An 18,734-nucleotide genomic window follows, 5' to 3' on the forward strand; every position below is an offset into this window, starting at 1 on the left:
AGAGAGATGACCAACCCCACAGGATTCCTTTGGTTCTAGAGACAACATAGGGTGGCCTGGTTGGGGGCCACAACCCACGCAGGTTGAGGAGGGCACCCATCCCCAGGCGGTGGGCCATGACTGGGGCTGGTGGAGCGTGACCAGCTGGGGAGGCCTGGGGTGGCCTTGGAGGGAGGAGCTGGGCACCGAAGCGGGTTCTAGAGACAACATAGGGTGGCCTGGTTGGGGGCCACAACCCACGCAGGTTGAGGAGAGCACCCATCCCCAGGCGGTGGGCCATGACTGGGGCCGGTGGAGCGTGACCAGCTGGGGAGGCCTGGGGTGGCCTTGGAGGGAGGAGCTGGGCACCGAAGCGTTGGGGGAGAATGCGATATGGAATTGGCAACTTGCTCTCAAATGGTTCGGGGAGAAAGTTGTTTCCCCCCACTATGCTTTTAACTTTTCTGTGTGTTTGTAACAGTTCCAAAATAGAAACGTAAGATAAAAAAGAGAGAGAATAAATTTGGCTCGGAAGAAAAGAGACTGAGGAAGCCAGAAATCGAGGAAAGAGTTGAAAAGGGATACGGGCTGTCAGGGGCTGCTGGGCAGATTTCTGGACAAGTGGAGTCAGCCAAGGCCAAGAGGGGGAGCTGAGGGCATCAGACCAAAGGACGAGTGGGGCCTGAAGTCCAGGCAGAATTTTGGACCCATGATGTGGACGGGTGTCATCTGTCACTGTGGGTGGCTTACAGACTGAAGAGGGACAGCCCAGCTGGCAGGAGGGTTGAGGGAGGTATGTCCTGGGGCATAGCAGCCAGCAGAAGACAGATTGGGCCGGAGCCGGGCAGCAGGGGGCCTGGTGTGCCAGGCAGGCAGGTTCCCAGGAACATGGTGGCAACAGACCGGGCAGGACACAAGAGCCAAAACGAGCCTGAGGCAGCCAGCAAGAAGCCAGGCTGTGAGTGAGGCCTTGTGACCTTCTGGCAAGTACGGCTGGCAGACTGGGGCCAGGAGGCAGCCAGCCAGGGGCCAGGCGAGGGCTTCCGGGGACTGGAGCCAGGAACAGGGAGGGCATCTCCCCAGGGATGGTGGCAAGGAGTGGAGGCAGCTGGCAGGGTCCAGAGGGCCAGGGAGGCTTGTCCATAGGCTGTGCTGTACAGCCTGGGGAAGGATCTCTAAGGGGTCAGGTAGGAAAGCGTATTCACCCAGTGGCGGCCAGATCGGATGCAGGCTGATTCAAAAGGAAGGAGAGCCATCCCCTGACAAAGAGGAGGAGGCCAGTTCCTGTAGACTTTCAAACGTCAGCAGATCGGGCAGCTGGGCTGCCTCCGATCTGTCTCTCAGAAGTTTCTGGGACTGCTTAGCCTGCAAGCTCAGGAGCAGATTCTGAGAAGCGTGATTTTCCTAAGGGCTGTAACCCACTGGCGGTGGCTCTCTGTGGACTCTGGGTTCTCACCATCACAGTGAGTGGTGCATCCTTCGAGTGAGGGAGGCAGCTGGGGAGTTGCATCCTCTCTGTGACCAACAGGAGCCCCATGGGGCAGAGCAGGGGATGGGATTTGAATGGGTCTGGGCCCAGGGAACCTCTGGTTCCCAGGGGGCCAGCCACAGGGTGAGCAGTGACCCAGGAACTCCCACCGGGGATGGAAGGATGCAGCAGAGGTGGGACTTGGGCCCGGCTGCAGCCTCGCCAGACAGACGGGTGCTGTCCGCCCGGACCCCAGCAGGATATCGGGGGGTCTGGCTGCTGCAGGAACCCACGGGTGTCCCCACACTGATCTAGGCTCTCTCCCTTCCCCATTTTAGAGGCCTTAGTCTGCCCCGTCCCTCTGAATGGCCCCCGAAGGTCGACTCTCACCTGAGGCAGAGGAGAAGCTGCTGTGAATGTAGTCAGGCTCTGCCTGGGGTCCAGCAGGATGGGGCCTCACGCCTGCTCATGTCCCCATCAAAGGGGGGGTGCCCTTCCCCTCGCTTCCTTGGGTCTCCTCTGCCCAGAGTGGCAGGAATCCCTCTCAGTCCAAACAGCACACTGAAAACAGCAAGCAGGGCTCCCCCAGGTTCGCTGGCGTCAGACCACACTGGCAGGGGGAGCCTTTCTCTCCAGTACAATGATGAGATGGGGGTCAAGGGCTGGTCTCTGCAGCACGGCCCAGAGGAGCCGGTTGGGGTCCCAGCAGCCTCGGTAGACAGGCCTGGCCATCCGCCATGGGGCCCCGGGGGGCGCTCTCAACACCCCACCTGCTGGGTGGGCCTAGGGGACACTGTCACTCTCCTCCCAGAGAATCACAGCACAAGCTCACAACGCTCGGAACTCTGCTTCCACCCTTCCAGGAATTCCTCACAGGCCGCGTTCCCTCCCTGGACTCCTGGGCACTTGGCTCCTGCCCATGTCAGCCTGCTTCACGGCAGGTGCTTTGTGTCTGCAGCTACCTGGGTGAGAGCCTCCCGCAGGCTGTGACGCAAACCATCAGCGTGAGTTTGGGCAGTACGTGGACAAATGCTCCTTATTTCCTCTGTCACGTTCTATTTTAACATGTGTTAGAAATAACGTAAAACAACACACGAAACCTGCAGTTCTGTGACGGTGAGGCCTTAGGATGATGCCTGGCGGGGGCGGGGGAGGGGACAGGACACACAGGGGCATGCTCAGGAGGCCTGTCTCTGAGCTCTGACTCTGGAGACCGCGAGATGGGGGTCCTCGGGCTGGGTTCTGAAACACCAGCCCCTGGAGCATCACCGCAGCCCTTTACAGTCCTCCTAGAAGATCACTTCCGGTGGGTAGGGCATGGCAAGAATTGGAAGGAGGCAGCAAGGAACTGGAGGTTGGACACTCTGGGCTGGGTCCTTTTCTATGGTTTCGGGGAGAATCGCTGCTCCTGGAGTCCAGGAGACCTGGGAGTGGCCTTGGCTCTGCCCAGATGGGCCGTGTGATTTGGGGCAAGCTGGGACAGGGGCCCTGGGAAGCATGGAAGCGGCCTGTATGGGGAGGCAGAGCAGTGTCATTGGGAAAGCTGGACACAGGCTGGACTGGGGGGTCCAGGACCGCAGCCTCGAGCCAGCCCACCTGGGCTTGAGTCCCTGCTCCGTCACCTGCTGGGTGTGTAACCTCTCTGTGCCTCCCTTTGTCACCTGCAAAGCGGGGAGAGTACTAGGGCTGTGCTAGGACTGAGCGTGTTACCATGCGTGTGCCGGCACCCGCAGACGTGCAGTGAGCATCAGCTTGCGGGGCCCTGTCCCTCCACTCTGACACCTGGATGGCTTTGCGCAGGCGGCCATCGAACAGGAGGACCGGGCACCGCTCTGGTAGCACCTCCGAGGACGGGCAGCAGTTTGACAAAGGCATGGGCAGGGGCGGGTTGGAGGGTGGGGGAGAATTGTTCCAGATGAACGAACTGGCAGAGGGGAAGGCCGGAGGCTGCGAGAACAGGGAGCTGATGCGGCCTGAAGCGGCCGTGAGTGGGGGGCAACCAGAGAGGTGGGGAGGTGGGGGAGGGGCCTGGGGTCCCGCCACAGCTGTCGGTTGCGGGTGGGGAAGGACCTCTGTCCCTTTCCATTCATTTCATTTTTGTGAGAGGACAGGGGGGATGAACAAATAGGAATTACTGTAAATTGTAAACACGTCGTGCATTTGGAGCTATTTTTAAATCCCCAAAGCTTGGCATTTCTATGACTCCACCGCGCAGTTGGCCCTAAAGCCTGGCTCAGAAAGAGTCTTTGCTGGCGCCCCAGTTCCCTCCGGTTCCCTCCAAAGCACCGCCTCCTCAGTCTCTTCCCCCTGCCCTGGCCTCTGTGTGACCCATGCTTCTCTGCTTCAGTGCCTTTGCTGATGCTGTTCCCTCCTCTCTGGAAGGCCCCCTCCCCCTCTTCAACCCCAAATCGTCACAGCTGACCTGTCCATCAGGGATCATTCCCATGGCGCCTCCCTGACCTTCCTCACCCTGCCACCGCCTGCCAGACTTCATCTCTCCTTCTGAACCCCCAGGACCTGTTATCTTCCCTTAACTTGACATTTTTATTTTCTGTTTGGTCAGACAAACGGATGTTTCCCTGATGGCTGGCCTTAAAGCCCCCAGGCAGGGGAACTCCACTTCGTAAAATCCATGCGTGGTTTAAACACGTACGTTTAAAAATGTAGGCAGCGGCACAATACGAATGATCTTTGGTGTGATATATATGGTGCCACTTACTAGCTGTGTGGCTGAGAGCAAGTCGCCGTGCCTCTCTGAGCTCAGTGTCTCCATCTCCGGAACAGGGACAACTATCTCTATGTCATAGGCTGTTTTGAAACCCGGGGGCTGGAGGGTGCTTCAGCGTCTGTCCCCATTCTCGGCAAACGCCAGGGGATCTGCAGGAAATGTTAGCAGGATCTGTTCCCTTTCAGCCACTTAGAGCTGACTCTGCATCTTATCTGGACTTAGCTCTATAGCCACAGGGTCACTCTGAAAGGCACCGCGTGCTGTAAATAGCAGTTGTAAGTGACACTCGGTCCCGGCTGGGCCAGTGCTGCTGGAGGGCTGCCCGTGGCTTTCTGGAGACACTGTGTTGACTCAGTTCTCCACTGGGCACCCGGCCGAGTGCAGGGAAGTGTGTGGGGAGCGGTCCCAGTCATCTGTACTGAGGGCACGCCCAGTCACATCAGCCCTGCCTTGGGAGGGGGGAGTCTTTGGTCGTAGTCCCGGCTCTGCCATCAACGTCCATGCGACCTTGGGTAAGGCACAGGCCCTCATACAGCGGGGTCTCCTTACTTAAAACCTTTCTGGTGTATCTGTTCTATCGGTGTAGCTGGACCCTCTTGAGAGCTCCTTCTGTTCTCTGTCTGGAACCCTCCTATGTCACCTCTCAGCCTGCTGAGAAAAGCGTCGCTTGCTTTTCTGTGCCCAGGGGTTGACCATTCTCCGGCCCCGCGGGGAGCCTGCTTCAGCCCCACCTGCCTTCCCCGCTGGCAGCACTCACCGTGCATACTCAGGAACGACCCCAGGTATAACTGACTTCAGCTCTAGTGACCACCGGTCAAGGTGCAGCACGTGGCCCCTTGGGCCCCTGTTCCGACGGCAGTGCCCCGCCCCGTTGTCCCCCCTTCATCTCCATCTGCAGTAACCGCAGCCATCGTCTGTTGGGTGCCTGCTGTGCCCCCGGGTACAGAACTGAGCACTAAGCACCTCACAAATAGAATTTCTAATCCTCATCACCACCTGCTAAGCCATATTTGTACACGTATACACACGCACATGCATGCCCATTCTCCAGTTGAGGGGGTCAAGGCTCAGAGAAGCAAAGGAACTTACCTACGGCTCAGATAGTGAGGAGCAGAGCTGGGAACCAAAGCCAGCCCTATTGGTTCCGGATCTGTGTCCTTTCCACCACAGCTCCATGTACTGGGGCGCCCTACTTTCTGCGTCCTCTGACGCTCGGCCGCCTGCACGGCCGGCTCCTGATGAGACCCCGTTGCTGCCCCGCCCCGGCCCCGGGTGGACCTCACCAAACGCTGGTGCATGGAGATGGTGGACATGGCAGTGCTTCCCCAGTGGCCGTGGCGAGGGATGGACATCTCTGCCCTCTCCCTCTCTCCTTCCACGCTCTGGAGAACAGGCGCCCCATCAGCAGCATCTTCTCCAGCCGTGAGAGCTGGAAGGGCGTGTGAGCCAGAGAAGAGCGTTGGGGGTTCGGTGTCCTGCCTCAGCTGCTCACTGGTTGTGTGACCTCGGGCAGGTGATGTGACCTCTCTGAGCCTCCCTTTTCCTCATCGGAAAAAGAGGAACAGCGCGACACACAAGGGATACTTGAGCTCCCGTAACGAGGAAGATGCCTCGGTCGTGCTAAATGATCATAGATGCGCCGTTGGTATTGCTGTTGCTGATCTTGTCCATCCAGTGCAAACGTGTAGCTCAGAAGTCATACCAAGTCCAGCAGCCAGTGGGCCAAACCATTCTCAGCAAGTCTGTCAGACGGGAGACTTTCCAACTTCACCTTGACCATAAAGGTGATATAGAGCTCCCGCCAGAAGATAAAGAGCCTTCTGGGGCTGTGTCAGAAGCTGTGACCTCTTGAGGCATGCGGCCCCAGGCTGAGACTGGGGGTCACAGAAGCAGGGTAGCTGGCTCCCAGAGATGCAGGCTGTCAGGTGCCTGAGGACGGAACGTGACGACGGCTCTGTCTGAGGTGCGGTTCCCAGTCCAAGAGAAACTTCTCCAGGGGCTTGAGAAGCTTCGACATCCCCTTCACTGACCTTTGAGGATTTCAAAAGAACCAGCCTCTGCTGCCTCTGCAGCAGCCTCTGCCTCATTTCATACCCCGTCTCTGCTTTCTCACGTCCAGTACCTGCTCACGCTCAGCTTCACCTTCACCGTGCTGGGGACCGGTGACGTGTTCTCTGCTAGCTGGCCCGCGTGCCTCTTCATCTCGGACCAGACTTCACGGAAATGGCATTTCTGAAGGAGAGCCGAGCTGGTGGCGGCAGGTCTCAGTCTGATCTTAACGTAGGAGCTCTGGGTTTTGCCACGTCTTCCCACCCTGCCTGCCTCTATGCAAAGTGCCTCTTCCGTCTGTCATGCTGAGAACTGTCCAAAGCATTGAAAATTTTAACGGGGGGGTGGGGGGCGCCTGGGTGGCTCAGTCGGTTGGGCGTCCGACTTCGGCTCAGGTCATGATCTCACAGTTCGTGGGTTCGGGTCCCGCGTCGGGCTCTGTGCTGAGCGCTCAGAGCCTGGAGCCTGCTTCGGATTCCGTGTCTCCCTCTCTCTCTGCCCCTCCCCCGCTCATGCTCTGTATCTCTCTATCTCAAAAATCAATAAACATTAAAAAAAAAAAAAAAGAGGGGCGCCTGGGTGGCACAGTCGGTTAAGCGTCCGACTTCAGCCAGGTCACGATCTCGCGGTCCGTGAGTTCGAGCCCCGCGTCAGGCTCTTGGGCTGATGGCTCGGAGCCTGGAGCCTGTTTCCGGTTCTGTGTCTCCCTCTCTCTCTGCCCCTCCCCCGTTCATGCTCTGTCTCTCTCTATCCCAAAAATAAAATAAAAAAAAAAAAAAAAAAAAAAAAGAAAGAAAGTTTTAACGGAAGGGAAGGTGAGATGTGATAGGCAAGCAGGAGCTCAGATTGTCCGTGACGTGACCACTCCAGCTTGTAACTATTGCCATGCCCCCTCCCCTCCACGTTCCCCTCGTGATGACACTAATTTGGCTGCAGTGTTGAATGGTCACACAGTTAAGGTGACGGGTTGGAGAAAGGCTATGTGTACAGTTAAAACTGGCACAGCGCCCCCTACCAGGGGAGTCTTGTTTTGCAGTTGGCAAGCGCAAATAACCCTTTATTCTTAAGCTTGGAATTCCTTGGAAAGCTCTTACGCATTTTGCGTCTGTATCGTCCTGACATGGCTTCTAAGGGTTTGGTTAACTTCCCTGAGGCTGCACTTCCTGCTGCTGCCTTTTCTTTATCTGGACCTTGATCCTTCGTCCTACTGATTCCCGTTTCAAAAGTATTCTCACGTGGACAGCTGGAGTCTAAGACTGGTCAAGCCCCCTGTTGTGTGGGTCACGTGTCACAGGGGGAGCCGAAGCTGCCTCGGCCATGGATTCAACCTGAAAGTTTGGATGCTGGCATGTTTCCCATTCCAAGTCAGCAGCGCCATCTTCAACACCGGAACTGGTTCCTCACCACCATCGCCTCCGCTGGCTGCGGTCTTAAAAGGCTTCCCAGGGCACCCGCATCCCCATCAGCATGTTTTGGATTCCTTTGCAAACCTGGCGGGGCTGGGGAGGAGGCAAAGGAGATGAGGGGGCAGAGCCTCCATCGGTGACTGCTTACTCTATCAGCTGGTGCCTATGTGGCCCCAGATGGACAGTTCTACGGGCATTGTAGCACCAAACCATTGGCTTCCTTTCTGATTTGGGTGAGAGGGACATCTCCAGGCTTCTCCATCTATAGAAAACTGGGCCGTTTGGTTTTCCTTACATTGGTGAAGAATAAATTAAAAAAAATTTTAATGTTTGTTTTGAGAGAGACAGAGTGGGGGGGGGGGGGGGCAAGGCAGAGAGAGAGAGAGGGAGACACAGAATCCGAAGCAGGTTCCAGGCTCTGAGCTGTCAGCACAGAGCCCGATGCAGGATTCGAACTTGTGAACTCTGTGAGATCATGACCTGAGCCAAAGTCGGACACTTAACCAACTGAGCCACCCAGACACCCCAAGAGTAAATTTAACTGTAGTGAGTGCTAACAAACAGAGCGCTAGAGAGAGCAAGCACTGAAGGAGCGCTCAGTACATGCTAGGCACTGTTCTAAGCATGTAACCTGTATTAAGGAAATTAGCCTCACAATAATCCTATGAGTATACACTATTATTTTTCAGTAGTTTTTAAGTGGAAACCTATCATACATAGAAAAAGCAATCCAAGGGGCGCCTGGGTGGCACAGTCGGTTAAGCGTCCGACTTCAGCCAGGTCACGATCTCGCGGTCCGTGAGTTCGAGCCCCGCGTCAGGCTCTGGGCCGATGGCTCGGAGCCTGGAGCCTGTTTCCGATTCCGTGTCTCCCTCTCTCTCTGCCCCTCCCCCGTTCATGCTCTGTCTCTCTCTGTCCCAAAAATAAAAAATAAAAAAAAATAAAAAAAAACGTTGGAAAAAGCAATCCAAGTCATAAGTACACAGTCCATGAGCCATTACACAATGAATACACCTCTGTAACTATGCTCACCTACCCCCAGGTCAAGAAATAGGACATTATCTCCATTTTACAGATTAAGGAACTGAGGCACAGAGAGGTTAAGTAACGTGTCCAAGGTCACAGAGCTAATAAGGGGCAAAGCCTGGTTTCAGCCTCGGGAATTCTGGCTCCTAAGTCCGATTCTCTTCATTGCTGCACTTCACTGCCCGCTAGGAAAGCTATTACTGGGGGACACCTTCCCAGGAGGAGACCTTGCATTCACTGTGAGATTCGAATACGCTGCACGGCCTGTTCTCATTTGCCTCTCAGTGCATATTTGTGTCTCTGTGCCGCAGGAGACACTGAGGCTTTAGAGACCACAGTGGCACAGCAGTCGATAGCCATGGCTCACAAGCATTGATCAGGCACTTAGTGTATACACATTTCAGCAGCTGCTACTCTAAGACAGCCTTGGGCAGTGTCCCTTCTAGCTGCGGCCGCACTGCGGCCTCAGCATGTGCTTCCAGAACACCACTCGGACTGAACACCTTCCCCATCCCCCACTGCCTGCTAGACACAGGCCCAGCTTTTGTGCTGGCATCTGAGACTTTCCTAAGCCAGCCTCGATGTGACCTTCCCGCCTCAGTTCCTGGCACTGGTCCTACAGAATTGTGTTGTGGCTTCCACAGCAGAATTCCTGGAAAAAACACCTGTCACAGATTCAGTGCTCAACAAATGACAGCCCTTTCTTTTTCCGTGATAAGAGATTACACCTCTGACCCTGGCTGACTTTCTTTTTGGTGCTTTTTTAGTAAAGAATAAGACAGGTGTTCAATCTCCAGGATCTGGTCATGTTCCCATTCTGAGCCTGCATCCTGTCTGGGGAAAAAGGAAGGGAAGCTGGAGGAACCAAGTGATCCCAGTCCTGCTTCAGCTGGGCTGGGTCCAGCCCCCCACCCCCACCCCCCGAGGGGCCCCTGGGTGCTTATGGCCCATTCCATCTTACAAAGGGCAACCTGGAGGGACCTGGGCCAGTCTGAGAAGGAGTCGGCATCCACCCTGAGTGGAGTAGCTGGGACTATAGCAATGACAGGCCTGGAGGAAAGCAGTCTTGGGTGGAGTGGCACGCTTTGGACACTGTCACGTGAAGCGGAGTAGCACTAGCCAGAGCTCAGACTCGGGTGGGAACACAGGTTGACAACTTTCGCTTCATGGAAGAAGAGCTCCCCGGAAACCGTGAGACCCCAGGTGCCAAGGCGTGTGCACTCATAGGACAATGTGCACCCACGGGCCTGACAATGACCACATCAGAGGATTCACAATGCTCCACCACCCGCCCCCCCCCCACCGGAAGTCTGAGGTTTTAAGGTCCTGCCCAGCATGGATGTTCTTTAACAGTAATTTTCAAATTGTTTTTAAATTCTCAGAACTCTGTTTTTCCAATGTTTATATTTTATTTATTTTGAGATAGGGAGGGAGAGCGCAAGCAGGGGAGGGGCAGAGAGAGAGAGAGAGAGAGAGAGAGAGAGAATCCCGAGCAGGCTCCGTGCTGTCACTACACAGCCCAGCTTGGGGCTCCATCCCGTGAACTGTGAGATCATGACCTGAGCCGAAACCAAGAGTCAGACGCTTAACCTACTGAACCACCCAGGCACCCACAATGAACAAAACTCTTTTCTACAGGGTTCAGTTTACATAGATGCCTGGTCTGAGAAGTAGCTCAATGCGGAGGGGAAAGGGAGGGTGCAGAACCCCCGCGCTCAGCCTCCCTACCTCCCTGAGTGAAAGTCATTGTTCTAGAACCCTGCGCGCCAGGGCCTGCTGAAGGCTGGAGCAGCCCTGTATAAGGTACACATGTAAGGAGTGCACGCCTCTTTGGTGGTTTCACTTCTCCGAACATGAGAGGCCCAGCTTCTGGCTTCCTGCCCCCCTCCCTGATCTCCCTGTCTGCTCGGAAACAGGGCCTTTGGCTGCATTCTTTTGACCCTAGCCGGTGGTTCTGGATGTCTTCACTTGGTCATTCACTCCACAATATCTCCACCGACTGTACCAGTGTCTTTAGAATAAAAGGCACCTCCTATTCTTAGATCTGTGCCTGCTGGGTCCCCAGAGCTGCTGCTGTCTCCTGGGCAGCTGGTGCTGTCTACTGATGTGCCCCTAGAATGACAAGTCGTGATGGTAAAACCAGGGAATGGTCCAGTGCCACAAATGCAAGCCTGCGAAATGGACAAGGACTCACATCAGTGGGGGTGGTCCTTCTGGAAGGTAGAAAATTAGGCTCCTTGACCTGGTCTCCCCTCCCGCCTCTGTCAGGCCACCCGACTTCTGGAATCTGTCTTCTTTCCTCCTGCCCCTGCCTCTGCCCTGGTTTGGACTCCATACATTACCAGATGAAAAGCGTTTCTTCTAGGAAAACCGCCTAAGACCCCCCTCCCCCTCCCCCTCGCTGGCCCTCCTCCGATCATCCATAGCACTTTGTACATTGAGGGGTTTCTGTTTTCTCTTTGTTTTATGATCTTTTAAGTACCTGTTAATTCACACTTGAGACCAAGGTCAAAGTCTTATTTAGCTTTGTATTTCTGGCCCTGGCCCAGCCTCAGGCTCAGACCAGGCCTTCGTAAGTATTATTGAGTAAATACACAGAGTACTGCTTAAAATAGACACTCCACAGGTGGGCTCTGTGCCCATGCCTGAATTACACACGTGCTGTGGCATTCCTGGCCCAGCAGGCCTGTCCCTGGAGTGCCCATTAAATGCCCCCGACCCCAGATGTTGTGATGTAATGTCATCTCTGCAGAACCCAGCAAAAGGAGAATCTAGGATGGGCTCAGAACCCAGCGAGAACTTCCCCTGTGGCCCACAGCCCAGCCTCCCGAATTTATTTTTCACCAAGGGGTGTGTTCCCTACCTCTTGGCAACTAAATATTTGTGACAGGTACACAGCTCAGTGGCCTCTGCCACCTGGCACTTGTTCCTCTTCCCATGTCCTTTCCCTTTGAGCTCCCCCAGGAGTTTGTCACTGCAGACAAGCTGACGGGCTCACTGTGGCCTGACCTCATGGGGGCACAGTGACCCCTGGGAACGGACTCTAAGCCTCACTTCAGAGGACAGGCTCCCTGAAAAAGTGGGACTTAGAGCGACGGTGTGCGTGTTTCCGATCGCATCTTGCTTTTGCTTAGAGTGATGATCCGCAAATTTGGAGGACTGGTGAGAGTTTAATGATAAAATATTAATAATAAATGGAGAGGTCAAGAACATACCGACAGAAAAGCTTCATAGGATCTCAGATTAGGAAGGTGACTTGGAGGCCATTGAGTTCATCCCCCTCATTTAAGAGAAAAACGCAGCTTGGTGGAGAAAAAAGTCATGGTCATGAAGGTCAGACGTGCCCCTACCAGCTTCGTGACCTTGGGGAAATTACTTTGAACCAGAAGTTTAGCTCTGGGCTGGATCTGCCTCTCCTTCTATTTTATTTGCCTTGAATTGTGTCTCTTAAAACAGGTGATTTCATAGCAGTTAAGCACCTGAACTTTGTAACATGTGACCTGTGTTCAAACTCTAGCTGTTAACTTACTGGCTGTGTGACCTTGGGCAGGTTACTTAACCTCTCTGTGACTCCATTTCCTCAGGTGTAAATGGGGATGATTAGAGCCCCTGTCTTAACGGGCCACCATGTGATTTAAATGAGGTGACGCATAGAAAGCATTTTAAATAGTGCTTGGTACCCAGGGAGAGCTATATAAGAGTAGACTAATATTCATTTTTTTTTAAATCTGTATTTGTGGTTTTCTCGAAAACCTGGAAGATCAGCCAACATCATGCAACACATGGCTGGAAAGGTGTAGCCACTGTCCCTTTAGAGAGGGACTGTATCCTGCTTTCCAGCCTGCTTCAGCCCCCACCCCCATGCCACCGCTGCTTGCTTAGTCCTCTTGCCACCCTCCCCATTCCTGCCTCCATTTGTGCAGGAATAAATAGGTCTATTTATTTTTATTGGAATCAACATGAAATATTTAGTGGCTAAATATGCCCATTTTACAGCAGGTCGTAGGAGTAAACAAGCTGTTCCCCTTCTGTCACTGAGCTGGCCGTGTCATGGGCATGCAGTAGCCGTGAATTTCCTCCTGCTCCTTGGTCTCCCAGCCTGTTCATCTGGCCTCTGGGTGAACAGTGCTAGTGACAGGGAGCTCACTACCTCACAGAGCCGCTCCATTGCTGGATCTTTGTCATATGCAGAGCCAAGAACAACCCCCCCATCACCTTGACTGAAATGCATTTAATTTCCACCACATCCCCTCTTCTGGGACCTGGAGCAGAGAGATGTGCCACGTACACAGAGTTCCAGCATGCCTGGTGGAAGCTGCAATTTTCAGAAATGTCTGTGAGGAGTCTAGAGCCCCAAGCCAAGGGGTCATGTGCTGAATGCTCATAGTCCGGGAGCTCGGCATCCTCAGGTACGGGATTGGAGGAGAAGCAGCAGAAGGCAGGAGGTCATACCGTGTCGTGTGTAAGAGCACTGGGGGCAGATCTGGGTTCCAGGCTCTGCGTCACCTCTTTCTAGTTGCCTTGTCACTTTGGCAAGACACTCAACCTCTCCATTTCTGTTTGCATCTCTATTAGAGGAATAGAATAAGACGCTCTTGAAGATCCTGGCACCTCCAGACCTCTCCCACCAGCCTTGTTCATTGCTTGACCGAAGGCGGCAGAACTGAAAGCTGCGTCCAGGCAGGGGGTCTGGTGCCACGGCCATGGTCGGACTGGCCGGGCTCTGCTCAGCCGCTTTGCTGCCTGGCCATCACAAGTCTGGGCCTCAGGGAGTTAAGCTGTGTGGTCTCAAGGTCCCTCTAACTAAGACATTCTGGAACCCAGAGAAACACCTATTTTTCTCGAAGAACAAAACCAAACATTTCGTAGACTGGCTGATACTGGTTTGTCAGGGAAGCAGAAGACAGGCAGGTAGGTGGGGCTCAGAGAAATGGCTCCCTGTCCCGGGAGCTGTGAGTCAGCTGCTTCCAGGCCTGTCAGCATGGACTGTCTTATGGCCCCGGAACAGGCAGGGGGTCCCTCACTTCTCCGCCCTGGATCAAGGGCAGCCTTAGGCAGACGGGGAGGGGCCAGCAAACCTGGGAGGCAGGACTGGGCCCCTAGAGGCCCCACCATGGTTTTCTGGTTTCCTGCCCCGGCTCTCTGCAGGGCATTTTTCTGTTAGCTGTCAACACCTGTGGGTCCCACCCAGCGCTGGCGGCCCTTTCAGGAAGGGCTGGGTGGAGAACGATGCTGTTCTTGTTTGTCTGCAGTGTTACAGGGCCCTGGGAATCCTGGAGAAGGAAAGTGCTAAGGAAACCTTGGGCAACATCATCTGAAAGTATTTGTGCAGCAAGTCTGTGCAGAGATGGGGAGCTGGGCAGAAAGATCGCTGATGGGCTGATCTTGGCCACGTCACTTAAACTTCTTGGGCCTTGGTTCCCTTTTCTGTAAAATGGGGACAATGGTAAAGGGCTGATGGGAGGACTGGTTGAGGTCGGGGCATGTGACGGTGCTTGGTGTATCTCCAGGCAGTGAAGATGGATTGTTTCCAAGGGACTGAAATCGACCTACCCAAGGTCACCCGGCAAGCTCAAGCAGGAGCGAGAACTTGGACCCAGGTCTCATACTGACCTACATCCTGTGAGCAGAACAGTTGCTACCGGGGAGGGGGGAGTGTTCAGCCAGTCCATCGTGGCTAGGAAGACCTGGCTATGTGGCCCGTGGGGTGGCCACAGCATTGGGTTGAGCCTGTGCTCTAGCCTCCGCGAGTGGGGATGGCAAGGCCGAGAGGCTGATTATAGCAGAGCCAGGGAGAGAAGGCCTGGGTTTGGCTTTCTCGTGTGCAGTCAGATGTGCCGGGCACTTGCTGGGTGTCAGGCGCTGTGCTAAGCCCTGGGGATAGGCCAAGCGCTGAGGCGGACACAGTCCCTCCTTCATGGGGATCATGGGGACCACGCTTGTGAGAAAACCGCAGCTCGACAGTGTGAAGGAGGGACCCCCAGGCTCAGAGGTGGAAGAGAGGGCTCCAAAGGAAGGGACCTTTTGGCAAAGTCCTGAAGGAGCAGAGGAGCTGGTCAGATGGAGGGGGGTGGTGCTGGGGAGGGCAGAAGGCCAGAGGAAAGGGACACTGAGGCCCCGTGATGTTTGGCACAGTGGGGAGCGGGGCTCTGGAGAGGTAGCAGGGCCAGGTGGTGCAGGGGCAGGGCTTTATCCTGAGGGAGATGGGGGGGGGGGGCGTCGCCCCCAGGCTGGGAGGACAGGCAGGACTCCCAGAGGCAGAAGGGAAAGCCCTTCTGGCTGCTCTGTGGAGAAAAGATGCCGCCTCAAGGGGGAGAGGCTGGTGGCCCTGGCTAGTCCGGGCAGGAGGCGGGTCTCCTTGGACCCTACTTGGTCAGGGCTGTGGTGATGGACTGAGTATAAAGAGAGAAGGCAGCGGAGGCACTGAGGGGGAAGCCCAGGCTGCCGGCCTCACCAGCCGCAGAGGTGTGCATGCCATTTACGAAGACAGGCACCCAGAATGAGGTGGTACTGAAGGAGGGACATGGGAACAGGGTTCTGGGCACGTGGGTGCAAGGTGCCTGATGACCACCAGGCGAGATACTGAGGGGGCAGCTGGATGTACAGCAGAGAGGTCAGAGCTGGAGAGAACAGCGTATCCATTGGCTGTTGGGTGATAAGTCAGGTGTTCACAGAGGGGGTTCACTGGGAGGGGTGAGGAGAGGAGAGTGCAGGCTGGAGCCTGGAGAGGGGTAAGGAAGGAGCTTGCAGAGAAGGGTCACCAAGCCAAGCAGGCGCCTCTGGAAAGCAGGCCAAAGGGCAGACAGGAAAAGGCAGCTGTCCTTTGGATTTAGCAACCCGTGACCTTGGCAAGGACAGCCGGCCAGGGAAGCTGGGTTGTGGGGGCTCAGGAATTGGGGTGGTGAGGAGGCATGGACAAACAAGCATGGACCGTTCTTTCCAGGCTTGGGCTGAGGAAGGAAGCAAAGGGAGCAGTCGCTGGAGTGGGTGCGGGTCCAGGGAGGCTTTGCAGTTGGTTGGTCAGTTAGTGACAAGATTGAACTGAGTGTGTGGTCCATGATGGCGGAACGTGCCAGAAAGCAGAGGCAGAGGCTTTGGAGCTGCTGGGGAAGGGGTGGGACCTCTACACAAACAAGGGGGGGCTGATCCTGACCCGGCGTGCGGGGGGGGGGGGGGAGAACGGGGGGAGGGAGGGAAGTGAGAAGTGGGGGATGGTCCTACCCAGGAGGAGGGTCCAGCCCACACAGGACGGCTGCCCCAAGCCTGGGCAAGGAGCAGAGAAATCATAGGCTTTCTCTTCTCAAGGAGCAGAGAAATCATAGGCTCCGAGCCATTCAACCAGGACTGCCCTCGACAAGGCCCGAGGCCCCTCAGTAACTATCCTCTTCCATATCTCCGTGACGTTGGCTCAGCTGGCCGCTGCCCCCTCCAGCCCCTTTCCCCTGGCTTCCAAACCTCCTGAGCTACCAGGAAGTTGCTGCTTTGGTGCCGTCTTTCTGCCCACCCTCACATTTGGGAGGCTTCTAGGCCCTTACGCTGTCCTCCTGTTATTTTCAATCCTGTCCTGAGTGGTCAGCTTCCCCCTCACAAATCTGCGCGTCCCATATGCCAAGTCCTGAGGATTTCCAGCCGTGTCCTGGGCATTTCTTCAAGTCCTCCTCACAGGCATCTCACACTCAGCAAAAGACTAGAGTCCTGCATTGCTTCCCTCCAAGCCCCCAGATGGTATCACTCGAACCAGCCAAGTTGAAAACTCTGATCTTTGTTTCTGCCTCACTGTGACCCCTACCCCCTCCAGATGGCCGCCTGTCCTAAGACATGTGCCTCTTACAGGGACTCGAAGTCTCTCCTCCTCCACACCATTCCCCGTGCTGCCAGGGAAGCATCTTCTGTCTGAGACTTTATCTTTGAGACAACTTTGATGGAGTGGAGTCTACACTTCTTAGCATAGCATTCATTCCAGCCTGACGGAGATGGTGATCCAGTTGGTCCCGCCCTACCCACCTCATCTGCTTTCACCCACCAAATCTTCCGGGCGTTTTAACACCTCTTGCCTTTGTTCCTGGTCCCTGTCTGGACCAGCTTTCATCTCTCGCTGTCCTCCCTGGCCCTTCCCAGCCCCCTTGTGCTCCCCAGCAGGTTGCACACACCTTCCATGGTCAAGGCACACGAGTCAAGGCACAACCCTTGAAGGTTCAGACAGAGTCCTTTCTGTGCGTGTGTGTACGCATAAGCTTGTCGTGTAGGCTTGCTGTAGAGGAAGAAATGAGGGGTCCGAGAGCAGCCTCGGAAGATGGACTCCAGTACCTGATGCTGAGTTGGCTTGAGCCTAGGGTGGAGCCCAAATACAGGAGAAGTCAGACTGATGGTGGGCCAAGTGCCCAGCACCCGCCACAGCAGTGGGGTGGAGGGAAGGGGGACACCGAGGGATGCCTGTGTCGATGGACGTTGGAGCAGGGGGAGGGTGTCGTGGACCCGGCGAGCAGGGCTGAACGGAGGTTGGTGTCCAGGTGGCGGCAGAGCCCCCAGTGCTAAGAGACTAAGCCGTTCTCACTTCTCTGGCTGCGAAAAGGACGCTCCATCTCAGAATGGGTCCCAGGGGCAACAGAGGGACATAGGAATTAAAATCAGGTGTGGGTAGCTGCTTTGGGTCCAGGAGTCCTGCTGTCTGGGTGCAACCCTCTGTCACTGGGAGATCGCCATCCCCTGTTTGCCCATAGGGTGCTCTTCAGCAGAGTGACGAGAGTCATGTCTCCCTACCAACTACCCCCACGGCCTCCATTTCTTCCCCTTGAGCACAAGATACCACTTCGCCCTGGTTTTAGATGACATAAGAGGCATCCGTTGGCCGAAGCTGAGGTGACAAAAGCCAGGACCCGTAGGGACCTGTGGACAGTGGTCCATGGTGAGAGAGTGTATGCATATGAGTAGGAGTGCGTGTGGGTGTGCATACGTGTGTATGTGTGAGTACGCGTGAGAGTGTGTGTGAGTGATCCCTCTGTCGCTGCCTGCTGGCTCCCTCCCTTAGAGTCCCTTCTTTCACATCATCCTGTGACATCCTCGCAGCCATAAGCTGATGGTCCCTGCAGAGTAGGGTTGAGTCCCAGCTGCTGTCCCAACTTCCTCACCCTGTCCCAGCCACCTCCCTGTCCCTCTGCGCCTGTTCTGAGTTTGAGTGCCAAGGCCCCCAGGCAGAGACATGTTGTGCAGTGCGAGTGTGGGGCACAGGCAGGCCTCTTGCCGGGTTCTGGGGCATGCTCAGCTGGCCAAGAGGCCACACCGCCCCTAAGGCACCCATGCCTCATGAGTCAGAAGGCTCTCCTGGAATCATCCAGGAACCCCTCCACTGGCTCCATCATAGCCTTTCCTGCCCCAGTCAGGAGACGTGCACATCTATAGCAGGCCAACAAGGCATTTTGATGAGGATCGTATCGAGTGAACCTCATGGGCTTCCTTCTAGGTGGAAATAAGAGCATTCTGATTCAGGTCCAAGAACATTGGTGGCCCTGAGGCCGGGCAGGTGGTCTGGCTGCCCCAGGAGCCACCCTAGGAAAGCTTTTGGCCCTGCTCCTGTGACCCTAGGGGATCGCTGGAATCTGGGTCCTGAGAGCTTTCCAGCTCATCTGGAGATAGGGTCGAGCAGAGAGCGCGGGGCTCCTGGTTTCTCACTCTGAGAACAGGGAAATGATGGCCGTCGCTCATACCTCCCCTCACACCAGTGTCCAGGTGGCTTCCTCGCAGACTGTTGCCCGTCGTGAGAGGTGGATAGGCTTTGGGGCAGATTCAGATCCTCCTTCCATACCTTTCTGGCTGTGGGAGCTTGAGCCTCGAGCTCTAAAGGGCTCTTGCTCGTGACTGTGATTCAATTTGTGTAAAGTGCCCAGCACAGCGTGAGCACTTGGCAAATGGTAGCCGCTAGAGCTGTGGTCGTCACCTTCTCTCACTCTTGTCGTTCCTCTGGTGGCCCAGAGTGGCTGTCCCTTGTGGGCTGGTGTGGAGGCTGGCTCTGGAGCGGAGGCCCTCTGCCAACCGGTGGCTTCACTTCCCGGCAGGAAGCACAGGGTCTGCTGCCTCTAGA

The 18,734-nt window shown here is 55.7% G+C and overlaps 1 protein-coding gene across 4 annotated transcripts in view; it reads left to right on the forward strand.

Moving 5' to 3' along the window:
* HIVEP3 (HIVEP zinc finger 3) overlaps positions 1-18,734 on the forward strand; it is a 470,028-nt gene that overhangs the window by 433,059 nt on the left and 18,235 nt on the right. The window lies entirely within an intron of this gene.

This window comes from Panthera pardus, unplaced genomic scaffold, assembly GCF_024362965.1.
Source record: "Panthera pardus isolate Hobbes unplaced genomic scaffold, ASM2436296v1 HiC_scaffold_11, whole genome shotgun sequence".
NCBI classification, from domain to species: Eukaryota; Metazoa; Chordata; class Mammalia; order Carnivora; family Felidae; genus Panthera; species Panthera pardus.